Below are 10,290 nucleotides of genomic sequence, written 5' to 3' on the forward strand. Positions count from 1 at the left end.
TTTTTTTTTTTTTCAAAGAGAGATAACAGAAAAGCATAACATTGGGTGGATAAGGAGGTGGGGAGGATTTCTGAAGAATTGTGGAAATAGAAACATGATCAAGATATAAAATATAAAAGAAAAAAATTCAAACAAAACAAAACAGTAAAGGCTTAGATTAGAGCCAGTGTTCCTTGGTTTAAATCCTGCCTCTGTCACTTCTGAGCTCTGTGGTTTAAACTTACTGTGCTTGAGTTCCAACATCTATAAAAAATGGCTATAAAACTCTTGCTTTCTTTTGCTTAAGGAGGGGAATAAATAATTTTAAAATGAACCGATAAAATATATATGAAATACTTAGTGCCTGGCTATGTTTAGTAAATGCTGGCAAAACGCTTAGTACCTTATTGTTCCTAATATCATTACTATTACTGAGCAATTCTCAATAATCTAGGTTAAGCATTTTATATTACACATGATCAGTAAAGTGAGGCTCAGACAGAAAAGCTCTTAGAAAGTCACAAAACCAAGGAACTGAGGTCTAGCTCAATTTATTTCTATTGTTCTGGGAAGGCTCAAAGACACACATGCTGAGAGACTAGGTTTCATTCCCGGTGAGACTAGAGAGGGGGGTGCGGGAGAGATGACCAGGAAGCTACTACAGGAGCCTAATGCGCCTTACACCCAGGCCCAAGATTATGAGGGGATTACAAACATGAATATGTGAGAGGAAGTGCCTGAGTGACAGGAGACTGACATGAAATAAAAAGAGACAGTTGCAGAAGTAAGATGGCTCCAAGAAAAAGCTCTTGGTCTGCAAGCCTGGAGACCAGAGATCGAGTCCTCGGACCTACATAACAGCAGAAGGAAAGAACCGATTCCACTGAACTGTCCTCTGACTTCCCTAGGTGCACTATAGCATACGTGCTCTCTCTCTCACACATACACACACCCCACAATCACACATGCATGCCCAAGAACACCATGCACATATACAATGATAATGACTAAAAATTAAACCAACCACCCCCCAAAAAAATTCTTGTCAGAAAAGGAAGCAAAACATCCTACTAGCCTTGAAGTGGCAGGACAGAGGATGTACCTCAAAACCCTAATTCAGCTTTGGCAAAGTTCTAGGAGACGAAGTAAGATCCCAGAGGAAAGCAACTGATGGATGTAGATATTAATAGATCTTTAGGAGGCTGCTAAAAATAGAGCCAGGCAGACGTGTCATGTGGGCTGCTTTGCGCAACTACGCTTCCAGGAACCACATGGATCTCAGAGAAGAGAGACAGCAGCAGCAGCCCCCCACCCCACCCCACCCCACCCCACCCCATCCCTCTGTCTGAGGAAGAGAGACAGGAGGAACTACCTGATCACACAGCGGCTGGACCAGTACAGCTTGGAGCAGTTCTGCAAGAATGATGGGTCGTCCCTGGTCATTGTTTACTGAACACTTTCTTGGTGGCCCTGTTCCCTCTCTGTCTAGCTTTAGGGTGAGTGTGACACCCCACAGCCTCTGATTATGTGGCCTTCAGTGAGGGGGGCAGTGGGACACGAGTCCAACACCGCAAACGGAAGGGGTGGGGCTACCAACTGAAGAAAGCCCTCGCTGAGATGGGGGCACAGAGTGGAGAGCACAGAGTTTTCGGCTGAAGTCTGAGGTGGCTGCACCCATAAGGGGTTCATGAGATGAGAAATGAGGGATTACCGGTGATTAACTAGGCAAGGAGGGACAAAAAGATGGAGAAAATGTCCTGGAGTGTGTGTGTGGGGCGGGGGATGGGTACCCAAAGGGTCCAAGATGGAGGAGACAGGATTCCGAAGTAGAAGAAAGCTAATAATGGAGAGTGAAAGGCAGAGCATACAGTGGATGAAGACTGAGAAGCAGATCAAAACATGGGCCATTGGACCAGACTTTGGGTTTTGTAGGTCACAGGGCCCGTCGGCCCAACCTCAGAGTTACTACATAGTGTACTATGGAACCTTCTGGACCAGACTGGGGCACCTGGTCTACGAGAACACAGCAGCCCATAGAATCTTGTGGATCAGGAACCGGAAAAGGAATCGGAAACCCAATGGAGGGATTTTCATCCTTGAATCACATTTAAATGTTGAAAAGATGGTCTTGACTATAGAGTAGAGAATGGCTTGGTTGCTCTGGGACTGTTCACTGGCAGCCTGGTTCAGGAGCTGGTCTGGGGCACTGAAGATGACACCTGGACTTGGATGGTATGGGTGGGTATGGAAATAAGTGCACTGGTATACATGAGCGATATGTGGAAAACATCCCTGAGGACAGCGAAGGACTTGAGCGTTGTTGCAGTTGGGTGAAGGGGGGAGCGATCAAGCATTAATCCAGTGTCTGACTCATACTCCTAGTTGGAGAGGGTTGCAAATACTGAGGTGAGGAAACTGGATAAAGGAGCAAGCTCTGGGCTGGGTTTACGTCTGAGAGGAAATGGTGACAGGAAGTGCTGACAGCTACTGAGAAACCTCTTGTGCCAACATTACATGGAGCTCTGGAGAAACAGCAGTTAATAAATCAGGGTTTCTACTCTCAAATAGCTCATGTTCTTTGGAGTTACCTGGGGAATTTGGCAAATAAAGGTACATGGATCCCACCCCCAGAGGGACTCAGCTAATTGGCCTGTAAAGCTGACAGGGTATGGGACAGGGAAAAGTTCCCCAGGAGACTCTAACAATGGAGGCGAAGAGCCAGAATTTCTCAATATAAAAGGAAGTGTCAATGTGAACCATGGTCTTAGGCCTTAAGAATGTATGGTCTTAGGCCTTAAGAATTTATGGCAGAAATACTGAAGAACATGGGTATAAAGGGAATAGTGTTATTTAGATATTAAACCAATATATTTTCATTCCCATGTAATTCATGGTCCCTGGGTGTTCCCGGGCTCACTAATTAGGAGTGGAGCCTAGCAGTCTTAGATCAGAAAATACACAGAAATACCCCTTCTGCCTCTGGGGGGATTAACTGTTGATAACAGGTGACCCCTACTCTGGAAGAGTTGATATGCCAGTAAGAGGTACTAGTCAAACCGAAGGCAGGGTGTGATCCATGTCATTAATCAAGGGATGGCATAACGTAAGCAATTTCGGAGAACCTAAGCCTACATGTGTCCAGCTACACCACCAGTGTCCAGCTACCCTGTTCAAGTCACCACAGGGACCAAGTCAGGTTTCTGGCTCTTAGAATGGACCTCACCTGCCCTAGGCCCAGTCTGAGAGAGCTCGAATCTCTCAGTTTTCCTTAAGAGCAAACACCACAGAACTTGGTGGAAAATAACATCCCCAACCCCCAGCCAAATGACACTTCATCCCATGCCAGGTGTTCACACCCCACCCTCCTTGGGAACAGAGCCAAGCACTGCTCCAAACACCCCCACTTTCTCTGCCCCGGGCTGACAGTGAGGGAGGTGCTGGCACCCATCACAAGAATTAGGAGAGAAGTAGAGCACCTGGAACATAGAAAAAACGCACATCTGTCTAAGAACGGCAATTACGTACTTAGAATACAGAAAAGGGCACATCTGTCTAAGAACGGCAAGTACGTACCTAGAAGGCGGAAAAGGGCACATCTGTCTCGGAACGGTAATGACCTGGGAAAAATGAATCCCGAATTTCATCCACCGCCCAAGTGCTGGTGCCTTGCTTCCTGACCTGCCCCCTGGGGATTCTTCCTAACGCTCCACCCACTCATAAAAAAAGCCCCCTACACGGTGGATCCTTAAACGAGGTGGACTGCTTCCTTCATACCTGAGAAGAGTGTTGGCTGTCTGAAAGAATTCTTGGCTCACATTTCTCCCCAGTAATCAGAGATAAGATCTAGCGCTGGCCTTAACCCTTCTGAGCAGATCATAGCGGAGGATCAGACCCCTTAAGGACGTTAGGGTAAAACTTAAGGAGTTTAATTTTATCCCCAGGGTGAGGCTACTGAAGGTGCCTGAGCTGTAAAACCAAGGTGTTGCAGGGAGATTAGTAGACAGCTGCATGTCCGAGTGGCTTGGGTTGAAGAGCAGAGGTCCCAGACAAGAGTCAAGCCTTCAGTATTGTCAAGTATATTACTAATTCCTCAAACAATCTTTGAGTCAACACTTACGTATGTCTCTTGAAGCAGGACCATAAGACCCAACAGACCCTCTTCTGGCCACACAGTTCAGGGGCTAGGGTATGTTAGTCAAGACCAGGATGCCCTGGTAGGAAGGACAGGGCCTCTGTCCCTAACGAACAGGTCAAGACAGGGATAACACTGTCCTCTAAATATTCCCCAGGAAGATGTTGTTCCAGGGCCTCTAGGGAACCTCAACATTCTGAAGGATTTGTTTCCTTTTGTCCTGTCTTCTATCATGAACTCTTCCCTCATCAGAGTAGAGATATTTGGGAGCACAGGTACTGACATATCCATGTCCTTTTTGTCCAGGGACCCAGATATATACCTGTAACTTTGTTAGGGCTTTTATTAAATCACTCCATCCAATCAATAAATCATTATCATCATCGTCACCACCACCACCACCATCACCACCGTCATTGTAATAATCATAAAAACCTATGAGACACTAGAAACTGTACTAAACCCAATGGTACATAGAAGACACCAGACTAGACTCAAAGTCTATCCTTAATGTCCTTAAAGTCCAGAGATGTTCGATGTAACTCATAAATACCCACATCGAGAGACAGAATAAGACGGACCAGCAAAGAGAACGAGAGGAAAGGCTGAGGGGCCAAAGGGAAGCAGATGCAGAAACAACTCAGGGGGGTAAAAGATTGGGAAACCTGTCTGGACAGGCAAGGGTGACATTTTAATTGGGCCCCAGAATGTAGGCTTTTTTCAAGACAGGGTTTCTCTGTGTAGCCTTGGCAGTCCTAGAACTAGCTCTGTAGACCAGGCTAGCCTCCAACTCGGAGATCCACCTGCCTCTGCCTCCTGAGTTCTGGGATTAAAGGCGTGTGATACCACCACCCAGTTTAGAATGTAGATTCAAACAAACACAGAAAAATTGCTGATTTAACCCTTTAGAAATCAAGCAACAATATCAAGAAGAAGAAAGAACTGAAGAGAAAGGAGCCCAGGTGTCCGATCCCTACAAGCATCCCATGCAGCCTACTGCCTCCCGGGGGTGTCCAGTCCTTACACGCTGAGTCCCAACTAGAACCATGGGCTCTGTGGCAGTACATCTGGAGTCTTGCTCTCTCTCTCTAGCAGCATGAAAGGTTTGAGAAGACGCCATGGCCTGTGGATCCAGTAGTAAAGCCTTTCTCAGATGCAGAAACTATCACACACACACACACACACACACACACACACACACACACACACAAAACGCTCTCCAAGCTCACAGCGTGCAAAGCACGCGGGCCCTCTTCTTGCCGATAAGAGCTCTGTGGTAGTCCATCCTACTGGGCTAGGAATCTACCAGCAAGCACATTTTATTCAAATACTTTCTGTACCTTGGGTTCTGCGCGTCTTCCTTGTTCCCCTCCCTGGGAAGAACACTGTGTGGCTCAACAGCTCTCTGCTTCACTAGGACTTACTGTCCAGCTGGAGATTTCAAAAATAGCAATAACTCAAAGGGCATCAGAAGACAGAGCCTGGGTGCATATGCTACAAATAAAACCTGCAAGCATTGACACAAAACAGTGTCCCAGAGGCAGCTCTGAGACCCGCTCTGTGGAAGCCAGGGACACCAGAGGCAGCTCTGAGACCCACTCTGTGGAAGCCAGGGACACCAGAGGCAGCTCTGAGATGCACTCTGGAAAGCCAGGGACACCAGAGGCAGCTCTGAGACCCACTCTGTGGAAAGCCAGGGACACCAGAGGCAGCTCTGAGACCCGCTCTGTGGAAGCCTGGGACACCAGAGGCAGCCCTGAGATGCACTCTGGAAAGCCTGGGACACCAGAGGCAGCTCTGAGGCCCACTCTGTGAAAAGCCTGGAATACCAGCAGGAGGGTTTGAATGTGTACAGTTGAAGTAAACGAAGCTGAAGTAAAAACTCAACTTCGTCATTTTTTTTTTAATCATTTATATGGGTGATCCTTGTTAGCTATGGAAGTTGTGTTCTATCAAGCCGCAGTGAGCAATGAATTAGGGAATGCTTACCCACCGTTCTTACAGGAGACACATCGCTGCTCACACCAAAGCCCGAGAACACTTAGATAAGTTGCCTCTCCCTTTTTCTGTTTCTCATCAATACTGACAGCACAATGTTCTGGTCTGGTCGAAGGTATGTATGTGTACATGAGGGGACTGCCATGATGACCGCTCCATGATCTGGTTAAGGCTTTTACTGTGATATGAGAGAACAGCCAGACATATCTGGAAGATTCCAGAGCAGAGAGAAAGACTATGGCCAGGGAAGCAGGAGAGAGGGAGAGAAGATTCCAGAGCAGAGAGAAAGACTATGGCCAGGGAAGCAGGAGAGAGGGAGAAAAAGAGGGAGTAGGGAGAGGAAGGGGGAAGAAGAGAGAAAAAGGGAGTAGGGAGGGGAAGGGGGAGGAGAGGGAGAGGAAGAGGGAGTAGGGAGGAGGAAGAGGGAGTAGGAGAGGAAGGGGGGAGAAGAGAGGGAGGAGGGAGGGAAAGGGGGAGGGAAGAGAAGTAGGGAAAAGAGGGAGAGGAAGAAAGAGAGAGAGAGAGAGAGAGAGAGAGAGAGAGAGAGAGAGAGAGAGAGAGAGAACACAAATGAGTACCTGGGGGGAGGAAGGAAGCCTGGGAGGTGAGAAGCCAGCTAGGTGGAGGTTTAGAGATACATAACAGGTACTGGAGATACTGAGGGAGCCTGGAGGCCAGCATAGGCTTTTGCAACCACAGGTAGCCATTTGTCCCTTCTGCCAGAGGTTAAGGGAAATGACTCCTTGTGACTAGGGAACTGGAGTCACAATTTCCCAAGGAATGCTGGCTTTTATCTCCCTGTCAGAAATCCTAGAGTCTAGCTTAAGCTCCTATCTAGATATATGGAGTGTCTCTTGGAGTTTGGGGAATGGATTCTCCCTGACAGTATGTGACACGCACAGACTTCTGCAAAAGACATGGAGGCCTTTACACATCTAGAAGCGTTAGAGAGCACTCCGGCTCTGTATTTAAGGGCTGCGTCAAAATGCAAAATTAACACACACACACACAAAAAGCACAAAATGTAGCACTAAGTAGACCATTGATAACACTTGTTTCCCTTAAGAGCCAAAGCAAAGGAGAGCATCCACTTGTCTGCCTTCAGCTGAGCCATGTGCAAGTCAGGCCGGCAAAGGTGTGCCCCACCCTGGACCTTCCTATAAGTAACTTTGGACAGACTGAGAGTGTGGATCTGGGGCGGGCGAGCTGGCAGGCACACCTTGGTCTAGAAGGAATAAAAGAAAAGCTATAGAGTGAGGCTACAGAGCCAGATGGTGAGACCAACAAATGGGAAGACCCAATGCAGAGACTATGGAAGAGCAGGGAGCAGGCGGCACTGTGTAATGGAGTGACGGCAGGGCACAACTGGACAGGCGGCTGTGGGCAGGGGAGCTAGAGGTCTCACCCACATCCTCAGGATGACCAGGGAGAGGTTGATCTAGACAAAGAAGATAAAACAGCTTGACTCCACTGTATCTCAGTGTCCATGTAGAACAGAGCGGTCCAGGATCAAGGTGGGCTGAAGACCCTGAGGGGAGGGCTTGCTCTGTTCCATCAAACCAGAGAAATCTGAAAGGTTCCTCTTGGCACAGTGTCGGCTGGAGTCATCATCAATGTCACTAAACCGTTTAATGCGTGGAGGCATTCTTATAGACCTAATGTGCTCAGCAGTGGAGGGAGTGATCGCTATGCGGCCCTTGGGCCACTTACGGATAAGAAACGGATGAGAAGGGCAGGACTCTTGGCACTCGCTTGAGGCTGGCTGCCGGAGCCTCGGCTCTGACTGCTTCCTGCATCTCTTCCAGCTCTCTGCCTTGAGACAGACGTGGGACATCCAACTTCTTAGGCAGGATGTCTAGGTTAGGTCTAGGAAAGACTGGCCAATGGGCCCCTCAAGACAAGACATGAAGAACACTAGCTGGTGACAGACATTACAGACAGAGCAGCCTGGGACCCCCAAAGTAGGACATAGAGACAATGGTGCCCTCTGTTGATGGGCCAGGCAAAGGGGCACCCTAGAGCACTGCCACCTCTTCACCTAGTGAATTTTTCAACTGTAGAGGTGTTTAAACTCCTGTACGTGTCCTTATACCTTACACCCCTACTTATAGCAGACTGTGTTGTGGGTAAAATGGGCTTCGGAGACTAGCAATCTCCTCTCCTGGGAATGCCATGTGAAGGAGGCACATGGGAGGGGAACACAGGGAGAAACACAAGCCCATGTCTGTCAGGATCAGAGCCACTGCTGCTTGGCTCAGCCAGCTCTCTTACTAAACAGCATGCTCTTGCTTTCTTGCTCTAATTAAACTCCCGGCGACTTGCTCCACTACTGTCTCCCACACGAATTCTCCTCTTTGGGAAACCCAAAAATTGAAACCGTGGCTGGGGTGAAGACCAGAGAAAGCCCCAGATCTCCCTGCTCCCCAAGCATCCCTGGGAGACCGAGTTAAAGGTCTCCGCTTCTCATCCACCTGGGCAGCAAGTGGATCACTCCAGACCATTCAGCCCTCAAACCCTACCCTGCTTTCTCCCCAGCTTCCAATCTGGGTTAGCTTCAGAGGGTATCATCCATGCACACACACCCCCATGCATATACATGCACACTTAGAAGGACCTCACAGCCTAAGTGCCTCATGTGATACACTCCTGAACTTTCCAATTATTTCTGAGCAATTGTGCCTCAGTGAGCAGACACTGCCTGCTCTCATTCTCTGATTCCCCAGTTTCCCTCTGCCATGGGCTGCTTTGGTGTTGAGGACAAGTCTCCGCACGCAGCTTCGACTTTGTTGAAAACTTTCCATCCCTAAATGAACGCGTACATTTCTATTCTGGTTATGGAGCCGAGCAGTGTGTGTAACTTAACCGTACTGTTGTTTGCTCAGTCTGGCTGCAAATTGTGTAAACTCCATCCTCCCGGGAGCTTTCTGCTGCCGGCTGGGAATTAGCCACACACGTCAAGCTCGTTACATGATTCTCTCTGGGTTCTGCTCTCCAAATCTCCAGCCCTTGGAATGCAGCATTTCAGCCCTCTGGTGTGTCAGTGCACTTGAGTACTTGCCCTTGAGAAAGCCCCAACAGTGAAACCCTAAGCTCACAGTGTATCTATCCACCTCCTCCAGGTATATGAGAAGGCTTAAGTCTCCGAATCCCTTTCCAAACTGTTTCCCACATTTCTTCTTCTCTCTCCCTGGACCAATCTGGGTACAAAATGAGACGGAAAAAATGAACAAGTAACTGCAGGTGCCAAAGCCTCGGTTTATTAAACAAACAACTGTGTTTGAACTATTTATCTGAATTTGACATCATGGCCAAATAGATCTGAAATTGGCTGTTAGTGAGAAAAACAGATATAAAAACGTCTAGTGCCGCTTGTCGAAAAGATACATCAAAGGCCAAGGAAAGGACACGGGCAAGGGGAGAGGTTAGCAGAAGACCTGGGTTCGAGCCCTGCTGTGGTTACTGACTACAGCCTGGAGCTGGATCCTATCCCCTCATTCTCTGAACCTCAGTTGCTGACAGTAAAATTAAACAAGACCACAGGTCCCCAAATCACTTGGTGCAAGCTTCCGGCCTTACTGTAAGATTATGGGACAACGTGTTGCACAGACTCACAAGGCTGCAGACCATCCGTCGTGTTTGAGTTTAGCAGATCCTTGGAAACTGCCAGGACCCTGAAAAGACTTCAAGAGAGTCCAGGTTCCCAGGGAGGTGAGATCAAACTGCAGTGGAAAAGCGTTTCCACTCTCCAAGGCCTGCCAGCCCTTGGCCTCCCAAGGCGATCAGATGCTGAGCCTGGAAGCTGAGAGCACGGTGGAATTCTTCACACTTCTAATTACTTCATGGTTTGTACACATTTTGGCGGTTGCTTGAAGGCTGTTTTATTAATTCGCAGATTTGCGCTGGTGTTTTTTCTTTCCCCTCCTTTCCTTTTCCTTTTCTTGCCAATTAGCTGAGCTAGCTGTAACGAAGAGCTACAGCGGGAACCATGCCTCCTTTTGCCCCAGCCCCACTGTTTCGGAACTGTGCCTCAGAGAGTGCACCAGAAGTCACCACGGGGAACAGACAGGGAGGGGCGCCGGAGGGCACTTGTTCCCTGATGACTAAATGGAGACTTCCTCTGCTTTAAGACAAGGTCCCCAGTTGCTCCTAGTCTGCCTAACACCACCAACACCCATATATTC

General features: G+C 48.3%; 1 protein-coding gene across 4 annotated transcripts in view; it reads right to left on the reverse strand.

Moving 5' to 3' along the window:
- Mapk4 (mitogen-activated protein kinase 4) overlaps positions 1-10,290 on the reverse strand; it is a 152,401-nt gene that overhangs the window by 76,320 nt on the left and 65,791 nt on the right. Inside the window, exon 1 of one of the 4 annotated variants that reach the window (XM_031366016.1) lies at positions 5,452-5,526. The exons of the other annotated variants lie outside the window; for them this stretch is intronic. The gene's annotated coding sequence lies outside the window, so the exon portion shown is untranslated. Of the gene's footprint in view, positions 1-5,451; positions 5,527-10,290 lie in introns of those variants that run through there. 4 annotated transcript variants of the gene reach the window in all.

Source organism: Mastomys coucha, unplaced genomic scaffold, assembly GCF_008632895.1.
Source record: "Mastomys coucha isolate ucsf_1 unplaced genomic scaffold, UCSF_Mcou_1 pScaffold13, whole genome shotgun sequence".
NCBI lineage: Eukaryota > Metazoa > Chordata > Mammalia > Rodentia > Muridae > Mastomys > Mastomys coucha.